Raw genomic sequence first — 17,734 nt, 5'->3', positions numbered from 1 at the left:
TTGATCCTCATCATTGCAATATTCCGTCTGCTGGCTGAAATAATATGTCTCCATATTTCAGAAATTGCTAAATTTATGTTGATGAGCTAAGAGAGTGTACACAGGTATTCACCCCCCAAAGTCAATGCTTAGTAGAGCCCCCCCTTTTGCTGCAGTTCCATCTCTATTAGCTTAGCACATCTCGCCATTGGGACTGTCGCCCATTCCTCAAAGCCGAACTGCTCCAGCTCCTTAAAGCCAGATGGGATGTGTTGGTGTTAAGCCATCTTTAAGTCCTGCCACAGAGTCTTCATTAGAGTGAGGTCTGGGCTTTGATGTGGCCACTCTAAGACATTTCAAAGTTTCCCTTTAAAGCACTCCAGTGTCACTTTAGCAGTGTCTTGAGGCTCATTCATTACCCTGCTGGAAGGAGAACCTTTCATCCCAGTCTCTTGACAGGTTTTCCTCAAGAAGTGCCCCATATTTAGTGTCATCCATCTTTCCTTCAATTTTGACCAGTTTTTCTCTCCCCACAGTGTGAAGCTGCCACTACCATACGTCAAGGTGGGAATGCTGTTCTTGAGGTCATGGGAAGTGTTGGGATTGCGCCACACACAATGGCTCCCATGATCCATCCATTATCCAACCCGCTATATCCGAACACAGGGTCACGGGGGGTCTGCTGGAGCCAATCCCAGCCAACACAGGGTGCAAGGCAGGAAACAAACCCCGGGCAGGGCGCCAGCCCACCGCAGGGCACACACACACCCACATACCAAGCACACACTAGAGACAATTTAGGATCGCCAATGCACCTAACCTGCATGTCTTTGGACTGTGAGAAGAAACCCACACAGATACGGGGAGAACATGCAAACTCCACGCAGGGAAGACCTAGGAAGCGAACCCAGGTCTCCTTACTGCGAGGCAGCAGTGCTACAACTGCATCACCGTGCCACCCTGGCTCCCATGATGGCCAATAAATTCAATTTTAGTCTCATCTGACCAGAAAACCTTCTTCCATGTGTTTGGGGAATCCACCACATGCTGTTGGGTGAACTGCAAATATTTCTTATTTAAGCAATGGCTTTTTTTCTGGCCACTCTCCCATAAAGTCCCTGCTCTGTGGAGTGTATGGCTTAAGGTGGTCCTATAGACAGCGACTCCCATCTCCGCTGTGGATCTTTGCAGCTCCTTCAGTGTTATTCTTGGTGTCTTTGTTGCATCTCTGATGTCCTCCTGGCCCAATTTGAGAGTTTTAGGTGGGCGGCCTTCTCCTGTCAGGCTTGTAGTGGTGTCATGTTCTTTCCATTTTGTTATAATGGATTTAATGATGCTTTGTGCCATATTCAGAGTTTGGGATTTTCTCTTATAACCCAACCCTAATCTCTTAATTCCCCACAACGTTGTCCTCTGACCTGTTTGAAATGCTCCTTGGTCTTCATGTTGCTTCTTTAGTGGAGTTGCAGAGTTGGGGTGCCTTTCAGAATAGACATCATGTGACAGAACATGTGACACTTTAATGGCACACAGGTGGACCATAATCAGGTGACTTCTGAAGTTCATTGTTTGGTCCAGATCTTATTTAGGGGTCTCATAGTAAAGGGGATGAAAACATAAACACTCATAACTTTTCAGTTCTTTCTTTAGTAGCCTCGAAAGCTTGCATATTGTAATCTTTTTAGTTAGTCAATAAAAGGTGTAGTTTTGCTTGACTTCTCACTGCAGTTCTTTCTTGATTTTTATATACACAAGGTATTTTATTTTCATTGTACTTCAGCAATTTGGACTGTATTGTGGTGTCCATTATGTTAATTCCAAATTATAATCCATTTTAATTCTAGATTGTAAGTGCGACAAAACAGGACAAACACTGAAAAAGCAAAGCACTTGTATTGCATTTTGCTCAGCAGCAGCTACTCATATACAACAACAACAATATTTACTTCTATAGCTGGTTTTCATACAAATGTTGTAGCTCAAAGTGCATTACAGGATGAAGAAAGTGAAAAAAGACAAAATATAAAAAATGAAATTAGGCAATGCTAATTAACATAAAATAAAAGTAAGGTCCAATGGCCAGGGAGGACTAAAAATACTGCAGACTGCTGGAGAAAAAAACAAAATCTGCAGGGGTTCCGAGGCCACGAGACCACCCAGCCCCCTCTAGGCATTCTAACTAACATCAATGACCTCAGTCAGTCCTCAGTTTTTCAGGCTTCACATGGAAGAATTTGATTATGTTGGTCATGTGGACCGTCAATGTAGGGACATCATGGTGCTTTGATGGGGTGGTGGTGGTGGCACAGATCGCCACCACTGAAAACCAGACAAAGAAGAGAAAGTAGGGGTTAATCCGGATTGTGGAGCCATGATAAAAGCGATAATTCAATGCATCTACAGAATATCATTATTAAACTAAAATGAAGCTATGAGAAAGCCATGTTAAAATAATGAGTTTTTAACAGTTTTTTAAAGTTCTCCACTTTATTAGCCTGGCAAAGTTCTATCGGTCAGCTATTCCATATTTTGGGTGCCTAACAGCAGAAGGCCGCCTCACCACTTCTTTTAAGTTTAGCTCTTGGAATTCTAAGCAAACCCTTATTTGAAGATCTAAGGTTACGATTTGGAGTGTAAGGTGACAGGCATTCTGAAATATAAGATGGAGCAGATGATTTAAGGCTTTGTAAGCCGTAAGCAGTATTTTAAAGTCAATTCTAAATGGCACAGGTAACCAGTGTAGTGACATCAAAACTGGTGTGATGTGCTTGGATTTTCTTTTCCTAGTTAAGATTCTAGCAGCTGCCCTCTGCACTCGTTGTAAATGATGTCTTTTTTTGGGTGGTCCTGAGAGGAGTGCGTTACAGTAATCGAGCCGACTGAAAACAAAAGTGTGAACTAATTTTTCAGCATCTTGCAATGTTATAAGAGGTCTAACTTTTGCTGTATTTCTTAAGTGAAAAAATGCTGTCCTAGTAATCTGATTAATATGTGATTTTAAAATTCAGGTCAGAGTCAATAGTTACCCCTAAATTCTTTACCCCTATCTTGACTTTTAGTCCTAATGGATCAAGTTTATTTCTAATACCCTCATTATATCCATTTTTGACAATCATTAAAATTTCTGTTTTCTTCTAATTGTAGTTTGAGAAAATGACTACTCATCCATTCAGAAACAAAAGAAAGACATTGGGGTCAGTGAACCAAGAGAGTCGGGGTCATCAGGCGCTATTGATAAATACAGCTGTGTGTCATCATAGCTGTGGTAGCTTATGTTATCCCCTGAGATAATCTGAACTGATGGAAGCATGTAAATCGAAAAGAGCAGCAGACCACAGGTAGAGCCCTGTGGACCACTATATAGAATATCAGGTTTCTTTTGAAGTATAATTTCCACAACTAACAAAGAATTTTCTAACTGCTATGTAGGACTCAAACCAATTTAAGACCCTGCCAGAGAGGCCCACCCATTGACTAAGGTGATTTCTAAAAATACTGTGGTCAGTGGTATAAAATGTGGCACTCAGATCTAAGAGGATGAGAACAGACAGACATATAGACATAGATTAGGCAGATAGACCGATAGACATATATTGCATTTCAATTTGAGACCTTGCTTTAATCGTGACAAACCTTAAAAGGAATCAAATGACCTTTCAGGAGATGAATGTTTGGTAATTGTAAAACAATAATAAAATGAGTGACAGATTTGGAAAAGTAAAGTTTCAGGACTGTCTGACATTTGAACATTGAGTCTGTTTAACTCACCCTTTACTCTTTAGTTTATTTTTAACCAGCGAATGATGCAAATATAAATCTTATTATAGAAAAAGTTACACACCTAACAGAGTGATTCACTGACAAACCAGATCTGTAAAGCATTTTGTTGCAAAAACAAATATCATGGAATTTACTAATTCAACAGTACTGAGATAATTAGAGGGCATGGGGAGGGTGGGGGTCATGAGGGTTAATCACGGACAGGGAGCCGTCTTTAAAAACCATGAGCCCCAGTGCCCTCTTCTAAAACTTCCGTCTCCTTCGCTTAACCCAAATGGGATCCTACTAGCCAAGGAGGCTCCCATCCAACAGATCAACAGAACAGATCATTTAGCAATATTTTCACTCCTTTAATTCATAATGGGATCTTATAGATATGCTTAACTTTGTGCCACTTAGTATGATCATTTCTCGACTATCACTCCCTTCATGATGTCAAGAATAACAAGAAGCTTTTCCATATTTGAATCTTCTTCTTCTTCTTTCGGCTGCTCCCGTTAGGGGGTGGTTGCCACAGCGGATCATCTTCTTCCATATCTTTCTGTCCTCTGCATCTTGCTCTGTCACACCCATCACCTGCATATCTTCTCTCACCACATCCTTAAACCTTCTCTTAGGCCTTCCTCTTTTCCTCTTCCCTGGCAGCTCTATCCTTTGCATCCTTCTCCCAATATACCCAGCATCTCTCCTCTGCACATGTCCAAACCAACACAATCTCGCCTCTCTGACTTTGTCTCCCAACCTGAGCTGACCCTCTAATGTCTCATTTCTAATCCTGTCCATCTTCGTCACACCCAGTGCAAATCTTAACATCTTTAAATCTGCCACCTCCAGCTCTGTCTCCTGCTTTCTGGTCAGTGCCACCGTCTCCAGCCCATATAACATAGCTGGTCTCACTACCGTCCTGTAGACCTTCCCTTTCACTCTTGCTGATACCCGTCTGTCACAAATCACTCCTGACATTCTTCTCCACCCACTCCACCCTGCCTGCACTCTCTTTTTCACTTCTCTTCCACAATCCCCATTACTCTGTACTGTTGATCCCAAGTATTTAAACTCATTCACCTTCGCCAACTCTACTTCTTGCATCCTAACCATTCCACTGACCTCCCTCTCATTCACACACATGTATTCTGTCTTGGTGGTCCTACTGACCTTCATTCCTCTCCTCTGTTGAGCATATCTCCACCTCTCCAGGGTCTCCTCAACCTGCTCCCTACTATCGCTACAGATCACAATGTCATCAGCAAACATCATAGTCCACGGGGACTCCTGCCTAATCTCGTCTGTTAGTATTCCATATTTGAATCAGTGCGGGTCAGCTCCTTGCTCCCACTCTTGTTTAGGAACCTTTTGAACCCGACACCGTCGATAACGTAACTGGATGAGCATGGCAGATGAGGACAAAACACACACAAAGCAAGGGGACAGTGAAAAGGTGCTCTGTACTTTTATTAAAATAACTCAAAACAATAGTGTCCGAAAGTGCAGTGCAAAAAGTAATCCGTAAAAACAGGCGAGATGTGAGGTTAAAAATTAAATACATTTTCTGTTAAAACACAGGTAGATGTGCCGTCTTTAAAAACCATGAGCCCCGGTGCACTCTTCTAAAACTTCCGTCTCCTTCGCTTAACCCAAATGGGTCCCTCCTAGCCAAGGAGACTTCCATCGAACAGATCATTCAGCAACATTCACTCCTTTAATTCATAATTGGATCTTATAGATGTGCTTATCTTTGTGCCACTTAGTATGATCATTTCTCGGTTATCACTTCCTGCTAGCCAAGGAGGCTCCTATCCAACAGATCGGCCCACCTTCAGTGCTGCTCCTAGGCTCAGGCCCTTTGTAGCCCTCTCTGACTCCAGGTAGGGGGCCCCGTAATTTACTGTATGAATATCCAAAGCAAATGTGGTTATGACTTTGGACTCTGAGGTTGTGGGGCTCAAATCCCACTACTGACACCTGCGTGACCACGACCAGGTCACTTGACCTGCCTGTGCTGCAATTGGAAAAGTAAAAAGAAATGGAACCAATGTGTTTCGAATGTGGTAAGTCACCTTAGGTAAAGGAGTCGGCCAAATAAGTTAATGTATTAGTATAATAGATTTTTTTATTCTATTATAGAAAAGGGCACAATAATTTTTCACTCTAGTCATGGAGGTAATTTTAATAAAATGCAATTGAATGGGATTTCTGTTTTTGCCGTGGTATCGAAAGGTACCGAGTATCGTGACATTTCCCTGGTATTGATGTTGAATGCGCTAACATTCTGGCATTGTGACATTACAAAGCTGCTGCTTTGGAGTAAGGAGATTGTGGGTTCGCTTCCCAGGTTCTCCTTGTATGGCGAGTGCTTTGAGTAGTGAGAACAGTGCTATGTAAATGTAAAGAATTATTATTATCCCTAGACACAGCAGGATGGCGAGGCAAACACGGTGTGAGTTTGCAGGGCCAGTTTTTGCAGGAGGGGAACATTTGCTGCAGCAACCATCTTGCTCAGAACATTAGAACAATCTGGACGTGAACAGGCTATTCAGCTCAACAAATCTCGCCAGTCCTATCCATGTAATTCTTCTTCTTCAAAAAAATAATCAAGTTGAGTTTTGAAAGTCCCTAAAGTTTTACTGTCTACCGCACTACCTGGTAGCTTATTCCAAGTGTCTATCCTTCTTTGTGTAAAGAAAAACTCCCTAATGGTTGTGTGAAATTTCCCCTTCACAAGTTTCCAGATCCACTGCACTGATTCTCTTCATAATTTTAAACACGTCAGTCAGGTCTCCTCTTAATCTTCTTTATCTTAAACTGTGTAGGCTCAGCTCTTTTAATCTTTCCTCATAACTCATCCCCTGTAGTCCTCTAATCAGCCTCGTCACTCTTCTCTAGACCTTCTCTAGTGCTGCTATGTCCTTTTTGTAGCCTGGAGACCCAAACTGCACCCAGGACTCCAGATGAGGCCTCACCAGTGTGTTATAAAGACTGAGCAGAACCTCCTGTGACTTGTACTCCACACATCAAGGCACTATATAACCTGACATTCTGTTAGCCTTCATAATGGCTTCTGAACACTGTTTGACAGTTGATGGTGTCGCGTCCACTACAACTCTTAAGTCTTTCTTAATGAATGCATTTTTAAATCACCATTTCAATCCACTGGACTAATTCCCTTCATAATTTTAAACACTTCAGTCATGTCACCTCTTCATCTCCGGCTCTTTGAATCTTTCCTCATAATTCATCCCCTTTAGCCCTGGATTCAGCCTAGTCGCTCTTCTCTGGACTTTCTCTAGTGCTGCTATGTCCTTTTGATACCCTGGAGACCAAAACTGCACCCAGTACTCCAGGCGAGGTCTAGCCAGTACCTTACCAGTGTTCTAATCACAATTATTCTAATTTTTAATTACTGTACATGATGCTGGAAGTGTGTTTAACAGGAATACATCCATCCATCCATCCATCCATCCATAACCAACCCACTATATCCTAACCACAGGGTCATGGGGGTCTGCTGGAGCCAATCCCAGCTAACACAGGGTGCAAGGCAGGAAACAAACCCTGGGCAGGGCGCCAGCCCACTGCAGACAGGAATACATTGACACTGAAATTTAAAGACCACCCTTGGTGATGCCCTTCCTTCTGGCCTGGCTCGACAACATGTATTTTCTCCTATCAGTGCCTGTTTTTCTTGGCCTGGCCTCTGAAGTTGTCTCATTGTATGCAGTGCCCCTGCTACTCTGAGCCACCCATTACAGATTGATTAACACTCTACATATTGACGGTCACAATAAAATAAATTTAAACATCAACTGATTCATTTCTACATGTTTGTTAGAGATGATTGGTTTAGGATTTGTGGACTAATTCCCTTCATAATTTGAAACAGTTCAGTCAGGTCTCCTCTTAATCTCCGTTTACTTAAACTGTAAAGGCTCATCTCTTTTAATCTTTCCTCATAACTCATCCCTTGTTGCCCTAGAAAGTGAGGGGGTCACAGTGAGCAGGTTTTCTTGGAGGGTCCATCAGCTCAGTTTTTGTAGTGAAGCAGCACTAAACCACTGACAGACTTTCTCGTCTAGCTTGGACATTTCTGTGACGCTATTTGCCGTAGAACGAACGGTAGGATTTGTTTTCCTAGGTTGAAGTCTCCAAAGCGAGTGTCTTCAGGAACTCAACATAATCACTAGCCATGTCATAAGGACCATCTCCCCCAACTGCTCACTTGTTCTAGAAGCTCCCCTCTGGTAAACGCTTCAGGTCAATTCAAACTGAAACTAACACACACCTCAGTAGTTTCTTTCATAGTGCCTGAGCCCTCTCAGACTACTAACTTAGGCCCGACTTCTTTGTGTATTCATGGGATCTGTCAGATACTGTAGGTTCAGGTTTAGGAGTAGGTTTCGGTAGACTTTATTATTCCAAAGGGAAATTTGTTTGCAGCAGGAAAGTACAAAAACATAAAACATTGTTACAGAGATTCAATAGATAAACAGAGACACGACATTTTGACAATCAATATTACTACATAAACACACACTCAAGATCAGCACAAAGAAGAAGAATTACTTTCAACAGTACACACAGTGATAATGCAGAATTAAACATTTAGCAGCATCCCTTTAAGTAACAGAATTTGAAATGCTTCTAGCTCTAGGAGTAAATGAGATCTTAATCCTGTTGCTCTTTACCTTTTGGAAACCGAAATCCGCAGTCTGATGGCATCAGCTAGAATTTCGAGCAAAGAGGATGGTGTCTGTCTGACAGAACTGAGTCAGCTTTCTTTGTAACCCGTTTGCAATACCTTTCAGTGATGGAGGTCTGCTGTGAACCAATCATTTTACTGCAAATTTTTATAATATTCTTAAGATGATTTGTAGTCTTGTTGGTGAGGTTTCCAAACCAATGGATAAAAGCAAATGTGACAATGGATTCAATAAAGGACTTATAAAGAAGGGTCATCCTGGTTTTGTCCACTTTAAAACTGTTGAGTTTCCTAAGAAAGAAAAGTCGTGACTGCCCTTTTTTACACATTAATAATAATAATAATAATTCTTTGCATTTATATAGCTCTTTTCTCACTACTCAAAGCGCTCAGCAATTGCAGGTTAAGGGCCTTGCTTAAGGGCCCAGCAAAGCAGCGTCCCTGTTGGCATTTATGGGATTCGAACCGGCAACCTTCCAATTACAAGTGCAGATCCTTAGCCTAAGTTGTAGAGAGTAGGACTTTATGGACCTTCAGAACCCGACTAGATGTTTTTTTTAGAAGAATTAGCTGGATAGGACTGCCGAGCGTCGTCGGGCTCAATGGCCTGTTCTCGTCTAGATTGCTCTAATGTTCTAATGTTAGTTTGTTATCAATGATTGTGCCCAGATATTTTTTATTGCTGTACCATCTCCACTGTCTCCCCTTTAATTAAAGTTGAGACAGTGGATGGTAGGGATCCCCTGAAATCCACCACCATACCTTGTGTCTTGGAAATATTAAGTCATAAATTAGAGCGATCACAACATTATACAAACCCGTTGACAATCGAGTCTATGGTCGTGTTCCTTGTCATGTAGAAGACTCACAATGACAGAGTTCTCTGCAGAGTTTAGCTTGAAGGTGTGTGCGCGAGTGCAGTGTATGTACATATTTGTGTGTGCACGTTTATACACACTCACACTTCCGCCTGCACATCTCTGTATTGTATAAAAAAAAATCCTTCGAGATGAGACTTATTGGAGACGACTTTTTGGAATCGATTTTTTGCCTCGAGATATTTTCAATTCCCGCCCTCCTCTCAAACATATTCAAACACTCATACAGTCCTCTCACCTCTCATTCGTGTGAATGCTTTTGTGAGATACACTTCCTGTGCTCTCAGCATAAATATTAATGTTTTCCTCACTTTAAGTTCCCAATTAAAGAAGACGTATTATGTCCAAATCTTATTGAAGAATTTCATCACGAAGGGTTATCAACAGAAAAAATGAGTACACGGGCAATCCTAACACCGAGAAACGATGAAGTCAAACGAATCAACAGCAAAAATCGGTTACACGGCAAAGTGGTTAAATGCGTATCAATAGACTATGCTGAAACAGTTGCTGGTGATACATTTATTATATTCATGTAACATTACATACATTTTGTACAGTACCGTGCACAGGTCATACAGTATGCTCCAAACTAATGAAGCAATACATCACTTTACCTGATGTGGAAGAGGCACAACAGATTTTGCAGGTCAATTATAAGATACACAGTATACCTCGGGTGTGCGGTGCAATCGACAGCTCACATATTCATGTACCAAGTGACGGGTATCAGGATTATGTAAACAGGAAAGGGTGGCCATCTGTGGTTCTGTAGGCCATCATTGACGACAGATTAATGATCAGGGACATTCGTGTTGGGTCACCCAGTGGTACTCATGATGCCGTTGTACATAGATAGATAGATACTTTATTAAACCCAAGGGGAAATTCATTGTATTCGCCCCACGACGTTTACACAGTATTTGAAAATTTATTTTGTGTCACGTAACCTAAATGCAAAAAAAAGTGATTCCATTGCAGTTTTGCGAATTACTGCTTTGTCGAATCACCTGAAAGACCACCTCATGCGAGCGTATAAGCTTTTTTGCGAATGTTGAGAGTTTTTTCGAAATCCACGTGTTTCCATTATAGTTTTTTTTTTTTTTTTGGAATTTCAAAATGTGCATTAAGTAGGTTACACAGTGTGGTAAATAATCAAGCTTGGACACACAAAGAGGTTTGGGGCAGCCTCCCGTATACATTGGAACCTGACCCAAAGTAATTTCCCCCATAAGATTGTATGTAAATACAATTAATCCTTTACGGACTGTATGAGCTGTATGTAAATTGTCACACACGTGCGCATGGGAAACAGCTAAAGGGCCTAGACACTTGTAATTCTATGCCAGGCCAGGGGGCGGCAGAGTGTACTGACTATCTCTCTCAGTCCCTGGCAGACCTGTCCCGGGAAATCCCGCCTCTGGACGGCCCCAAGGATGACGTCACTTCCGAACACCAGGATGCCACTCCCACTTCCTGCCACGAAGACGTCATTTCCCTTCTGGGCCTTTAAAACTGCCATCTTGCCTCAGTACAGGCAGTTCTGTTTTGGACTCTGAACGAATTACATCGTGTACTTAAAAAGAGCGATTGTAGCCAAGCATAATATACGGGTGGCTTCCCCAAACCTTTGTGATGTCTCCGACTCATTCCTGTTACAAAATATATATTTTTTTAAAGATTTTTAAGCACAAAAATAGTTAATTATACCATAGAATGCACCGTGTAATAGTAAACTAAATGTTTTCTTACTTCTTCTGGTCACTCACTGGAGCGACCGCTTCCTTCTCCCCCACCAAGTGTCGGCCAAAACACCCCTGCTTGGGCTCTCTCTCTATCTCTCTCTCTCTCTTGCTTGCACTCTCGCTCTCTCGCTGCACAGGGAGAGACTGAATACGTGCGGAAATCATCAGCGCGTATGAACCGGAAGGGAAACTGGCTTGTTCGTCACCTGAGTGTGTGGCCGTGTACAGATGCAAGTTTGGCAAACTTTTTGGTCGTAACCCGATTTGTACGTGTTTCCGAGACGTTCGTGACCCAAGGTACCACCGTACTTGAGAATTGGCTGCAGAATTCAAGAAAAGGTTGAGAAAATGGTCTTTACAGACAAGAGTCCAAAACAGAACTGCACAGGTTAGCAAACATGGCGGATATATAGTGGAATGGCAGGAAGAGAAGGGATCTTGGGACTGGAACCAGAAATGAGGTCATCGGACTGTGACTTCTTGGGAGGTGGAACCAGAAGTAATGTTTCCTGGGGCGGGACTGGAAGTGATGTCTTCTGGGGCGGGACCAGGTAGAATTTCCTGTCTTTGGTCTGCTAAGAGATAAGAGAAAGGATTAATGCACTCTGCCACCCCCTGGTCTGATCGGGAATTACCTTCTTTTGAGCCCTTTAGCTGCCTCCCATGCACACGTGTGTGACAGCGGCTATAATGGCATTTCACATTGCTACTGTTTACACTGGCAACTGTTTCATGACCTGTTCTATCTGGAGGAATGGGCCAAAATTCCAGCAACCTATTGCAAGAAGCTTATAGAAGGCGGCCTAAAATGTTTGGCTCAGGTTAAACAATTTAAAGGCAATTCTACCAAATATGAACAAAGTGACCCACTGGAATTGCGATATGGTCAAGAAGAAGTGAAAGACTCGGAGGTCTGTGAACAATGGTGGAAAAAACGACCTTTGCGCTGCACAAAGGAGACGTCTTAAAACGATATGCTAAATTCATAGTTTGTCAGAATAAAATCTGTGGAGGGCGTATAAAGTGAGTTTTAAAGAATCTACCCTAAGTGGATGGAAACCTTTGACTTCTCTCTAGTAACGTTTTCAAGTACATATTCGGGCATTCCCCATGCTCTACCGGAGCAGTCGAGAGGTCTCTCCAGCGTGTCCTGGGTCTTCTCCCAGTGAGACTGAACCAGAAGTTTTGTCATTTACATTCACAACACATTACCTACCAGGACACCAGACGTGTTCTTTCTGTGGACTTTGTTCAATTTTTTTGTCTAATTAATAATACGATTTTTTTCCAACACTAGGTGGTGGTCTTCGGTTTGTTTTTTTTTTTTCCTTCTTGGCACCGATGAATATTGTCAGAAATGAAAGTAAAATGCAGGCTGCTTTTTCCTTCCTGAATGTGTACCTTTCTGTGAAGAGAGCCAACCGCTCCTACGTGCCATAAATACCAGCAGTGTAAACCAGTAACTTGGATTTAATTATATTTTCAGCCATTAATTTGTTGAGTACTGAAGTTTTAAAGTCAGATTGGTGGCCAGTGCTCCTTCACTTTATTTTGGCAGGTCAGCTTGACCATGACAGCTACGTTTGATGTGGTCATCTATAGACCTAGGGGAATTTATTCAGGATGCAAGATAGCAATCAGAGCCTAAGGTGCGGTTAGTTCAGAGCTGAGGGACCATTCCTGGTAAGCCTGCATGTTGCTTATTGCCATTCTAAATCTGATTGCACGCATTCTCCATTCCTCCAAGTTGTACTCTTTAGGGTAGATTTGGACAGTGAACTTCTTAGTTCATTTGTGTGCCAACTTTCAATATTCCAGTAGATGAGGGGCTACTCCTTCATTTCAGTGTGTCCTGTATGGCCTGCCTTGATTTCACACACTTAGCCATTCTCATTGTTTGACAAGCTCTCAAAGCCGCTGTTTTACAACTTTGGTGCGGTTGGGGCATATCACCTGTGACCAAGGCGCTATACCAGCGTTTGACCCGGCACAGACACACACGGGAGGCACACTAATAAAAACAAAAGTGCTTTTATTTTTCTATTCTTCTGCCTGTGGGCAACGCCTTCCCTGTTCCCACAAGCACAACACAGTCCCACAAGCACAATATCACAATCGCCACAATTATTCCTCTCTTTTCTCCTCCATTCCTCTCCGGCAACCTTCCGACTCTGGCTACCGGAGTGGTGGCTGTTGGCTCCTTTTGATAGCCCACCCGGAAGTGTTCCTGGTGTTTAATGACCCATTTCCGGCTGCACTTCCGGGTGTGGCGGAAGAACCGCCCACATGGGCTCAGGAACCACTACAGCACCCCAGGTTCCCAACATTGTCGTAGAGAACTCCATCTCCCATGGAGCCCTGCGGGAATCCGGAGCAACACTGCCACCCAGGGGGGCTGCCATCTAGTGCCACGGGGAGATACTGTTCGGTCCGTGCCTGTTCCCCGGCCGTTCAACACACACCTTAAAAGATCAAGCTGAGAAAAAAGAAATGGAACAGACGTGTCAGCCCCCTTTTGGCCTTGTTGTTCTTATTTTATCCAGCTTTCAAATGCAAATGTACAGTATGGCCTCTGATGACACTCAAATCTATCGGCCACTGAAATTAAGAATGAGATGATGCAGTCTCCCTCTCTATGAGTGCGGAGCGGTGCAGTCGGAAGGTTGCCAGTTTGAATCCTGTAAAGACGCCAGAAGTGAGTCTACTCCATTGGGCCCTTGAGCAAGACCCTTAACCTGCAATCGCTTCATCCTGGGTGTGATGTTAACTGGCATTCAGGCCCTCAAGCAGATCCACCGACTTAAATTGAAAACTTGGGGGTTGGTGGCAGGATTGGCACTCCAGCCAATGTAAAAAACCTCACACTGTTCCAGCATGGTGCTGAGATGTCACCCGCTGCACTCGGGTTCCAATCCAGGTGGCTCACCGTGTGGTAGATACTGCAATGCGCTATCAGCTCATGCTCCCAACCTGCTCCTCCTCCTCTATGCGTTTTTAAATAATATTAAAAACTAGATGGCATTGAACTTTCTTTCTTAAACTCAAGGACTAATTAAACTGAGAGTGTGATGTTCGGACACCTGGACATTATGAGGGTCTTTGGTGTGATTTTTGACAGCTCATACAAATTTGTGGTTCAATATATGTATTGTTTTTTTCCAGCTGAGACCTTTGGCAAAGGTAAAGGCCTTTATTTCCTTTAGTGATTTTTGAGAAGGCCATTAATGCTTTTATGACATCACGCTTAAACTATTGACAACTCTCTCTGTATGTGGGCACCGATCAGTCCTCGTTACGACACATGCAACTAGTCCAGAACGCTGTTGCCCACCTATATACACATTCTGACCACCTCTTACATTTACTTACTTGGCCAACGTCTTTATCCAAAGTGACTTACAACATTTCAGATACAATTGTTACATTTCTTTTTAATTTTTTTTCCAGTTGCAGCACAAGTTGGTGAAGTGACGGTGGTGGGATTTGAACCCCACAACCTCAGGGTTTGAAGTTCAAAGCCTTAACCAGTGCGCCACACTGCCTCCCATCTTACCAGTCCGCTGCAGAATTGATTTAAAAATCTTATTTCTTGTTTTCAAATGTTTAAATTGAATGGCCCCCTCTTAATCTTTTGGAACTCCTTCACATTTACATGCCATCGATAACGCTGCGGTCCACTAGCCTGACGCTCTTAATTTAGGTCTACTGTGACATTAGTTACTTTTAGGTTGTCATCAATGGACAAACAGTGGAGAGACGCGATCAAGTAGGCTAATTGGATATAAAGTTATATGTTATATATCATTAGGTTATCTTTTTGCTGCCATTTGACCCATTTAGAGGTTAAATGTTACAGTTGTATATGTTAGATCATGTTTTTTTTGAGTATATTTTTATACATGGTTTGTCATGATTGTGGTTTTCTTGTGTGTATTGTAGCCATAAGGGGGCGCCACAGATCCCCCTAACCTCAGACAAAGTAATGCCCCACAAAATTCCAGTTTCAGATAAAGGGGTTTTATTTGCATCCAACACCTTTTTTTTACACAAACACCAGCCACAATATACAAATATAAAACTACCCTTGTGTCTCCAGTTGAGTGTTGCCCGCTGCCTCCCGACTCTGACTCAATTAAGTGAGGGGACAGGCTGTCTTTTATATTTCACCTGGAAACTGATTGCGGTGTCATGACCAGGTCATCTGGAGCATTTACAGTTCAAATGAACACCGGGGCAGTTCTCCCCCCGGCAGGACCCTTTGGCAGACTTTAATACCCATGGCACCCTGTGGGTGTCTGAATGGAGTGCAGGAACACTGCCACCTGTTGTTTGGAGGAATGAACTTCTCCGTTTACATTATGGAATCCTGGCTGGGCAAGAATCCCTCCCTTTATCCTAGCCAGGATGCCTATCCTTCCTTCATGGCACCTACTGAGTGTGTATATATATATATATATATATATATCTTTGCATTTATTTGACAGTAAACTATTTCAACCATTCTATGATCTGCTCTTCACAAACTGAGGGCACCGTGGCGGACGTTAGCAGATCGCTGGCCAACCACAAGCGTTACCTGGTAGGTAACCACCCATACAATCAGATTGTGACACAGACTTCGAATGCCGTGAATGTAATTACCCCGATCTACATGCTGTCAAATAAACGAACCACACGCCGTGGCGCAACGTTAGGGGCATCGCCTCTGACGCTGACGTCCAAGGTTCGATTCCCGAGAGGGAGTGCAGTGGAGTGTGTACACCTGATGAGCCCAGAATGAGGGCGAAACACGTGTCGTGTACTCTTTGCATTTATTTGACAGTAAACTATTTCAACCATTCTATGATCTGCTCTTCACAAACTGAGGGCACCGTGGCGGACGTTAGCAGATCGCTGGCCAACCACAAGCGTTACCGGGTAGGTAACCACCCATACAATCAGATTGTGACACAGACTTCGAATGCCGTGAAAATATATATATATATATATATATATATATATATATATATATATATATATATATATATATATATATATATATATATATATAATGTATATGTGTATATACAGTGCATCCGGTATTCACAGCTCATCACTTTTTCCACATTTTATTATGTTACAGCCTTATTCCAAAATGGATTAAATTCATTTTTTTCCTCAGAATTCTACACACAACACCCCATAATGACAACGTTAAAAACGTTTGAGGTTTTTGCAAATTTATTAAAAATAAAAAAAAATGAGAAATCCCATGTACATAAGTATTCACAGCCTTTGCCATGAAGCTCAAAATTGAGCTTGAAAATGAATTTAATCCATTTTGGAATAAGGCTGTAACATAACAAAATGTGGAAAAAGTGATGCTCTGTGAATACTTTCCGGATGCAACGTATTTAATATGCTAATGTATTTTCCATGTTGATTGAAGGAAGGCAACATACACGTCATTTAACCACAGAACTACTGACTATGAAGCTGACTCTCTACTGTATTGGCCAGTTTAAACAAAAGACAAGGACCCCTGAACCTCCATCAGGCCATCGCACACACCTCCACCTACATCAATAAACATGAACTCAAATGAACTTGTTAAACACATTACATCTGAAATAAAATGAAAACACATTTTGTAATGTACCATAATCCAGATTACAATATGTGAATGTCAGGTTGTATAATAGGTCAGCTGCACTTCACACTAGTAGTAACACAACTATGCACTAGGCTTTATTCTTATATCAAACAAGTAGTTAATTAGGACTATTGTTTGTGAAATGGGACATTTCAACTAGCTGTATGTTTTTTTTTCATTACAATTTAAATTTATTAAGAGGACAAACATTCGAAAAAGTCATTTTATTTATTAGAGAGAAAGAAACGATATTCACTCACAGGCAGTTACAGGGCTTTGGAGTCGGAGTCGTTGTCCCGACTCCAGGTGCCCAAAATTGACTCTGATTCCACAGCCCTGTAACTGCCCTTGAGTGAATATCTTTTCTTTCTCTCTAATAAATAAAATGACTTTTTCGAATGTTTGTCCATGCTCTTTCTTCTTCGCTTTGTCGTTGACATGTCATCTAGAACGTACAAAATTATTGTCCTGATAAAATTTGTAAGAGCTGAGCGTGCAGGAAGTATGTCTGACAAAAACATTCACATGACTGAGGTTAGATGATGGTGGTCTTGTTTGAAAATAGTTGTAAGTGGGGCGTGACTTGAAAGAATCTCATGTTAAAAGTCTCCGTCTCACAGAACTTCATACCACGCCAATATTTTTGGAACCTTTTAATTTTTGCTGGCTACATGAATTAGACGATCTGCAAGTCTCCGACTTAAAGTTTAAATCCGAACAATATATTCGATCTCTTTTTGCTGTTCTGTTATTTCACAGAGTAATAATTTCTGTTTGTTTGCGCTAATGCGATCTTTCCTATCTTTTTTTTTTTGAGACTTTCGAATTTTCGTACTTCCATTATCTCTGACCTGCTCTTCATGTGTATCACGCCAATGTTTTAGGAATCTTTTAATTCTCGCGGATACGCCTCTTCATCTTGAAGAAACACATTTTTTTTTTCCCTGATGGCAACACGAATCAGATGATCTACAAGTCTCTGACTTAGTTTAAATCTGAACAATATATTCAATCTTTTTTCCCT

At 42.0% G+C, this 17,734-nt stretch overlaps 1 protein-coding gene across 1 annotated transcript in view; it reads left to right on the top strand.

Moving 5' to 3' along the window:
* Positions 1 to 17,734, top strand: part of pinx1 (PIN2 (TERF1) interacting telomerase inhibitor 1) — a 259,762-nt gene that overhangs the window by 99,580 nt on the left and 142,448 nt on the right. The window lies entirely within an intron of this gene.

Source organism: Erpetoichthys calabaricus, chromosome 3 (genome assembly GCF_900747795.2).
Source record: "Erpetoichthys calabaricus chromosome 3, fErpCal1.3, whole genome shotgun sequence".
NCBI lineage: Eukaryota > Metazoa > Chordata > Cladistia > Polypteriformes > Polypteridae > Erpetoichthys > Erpetoichthys calabaricus.
Note: the sequence above shows the minus strand (reverse complement) of the source record. Positions and strands in the feature narration are given on the sequence as shown.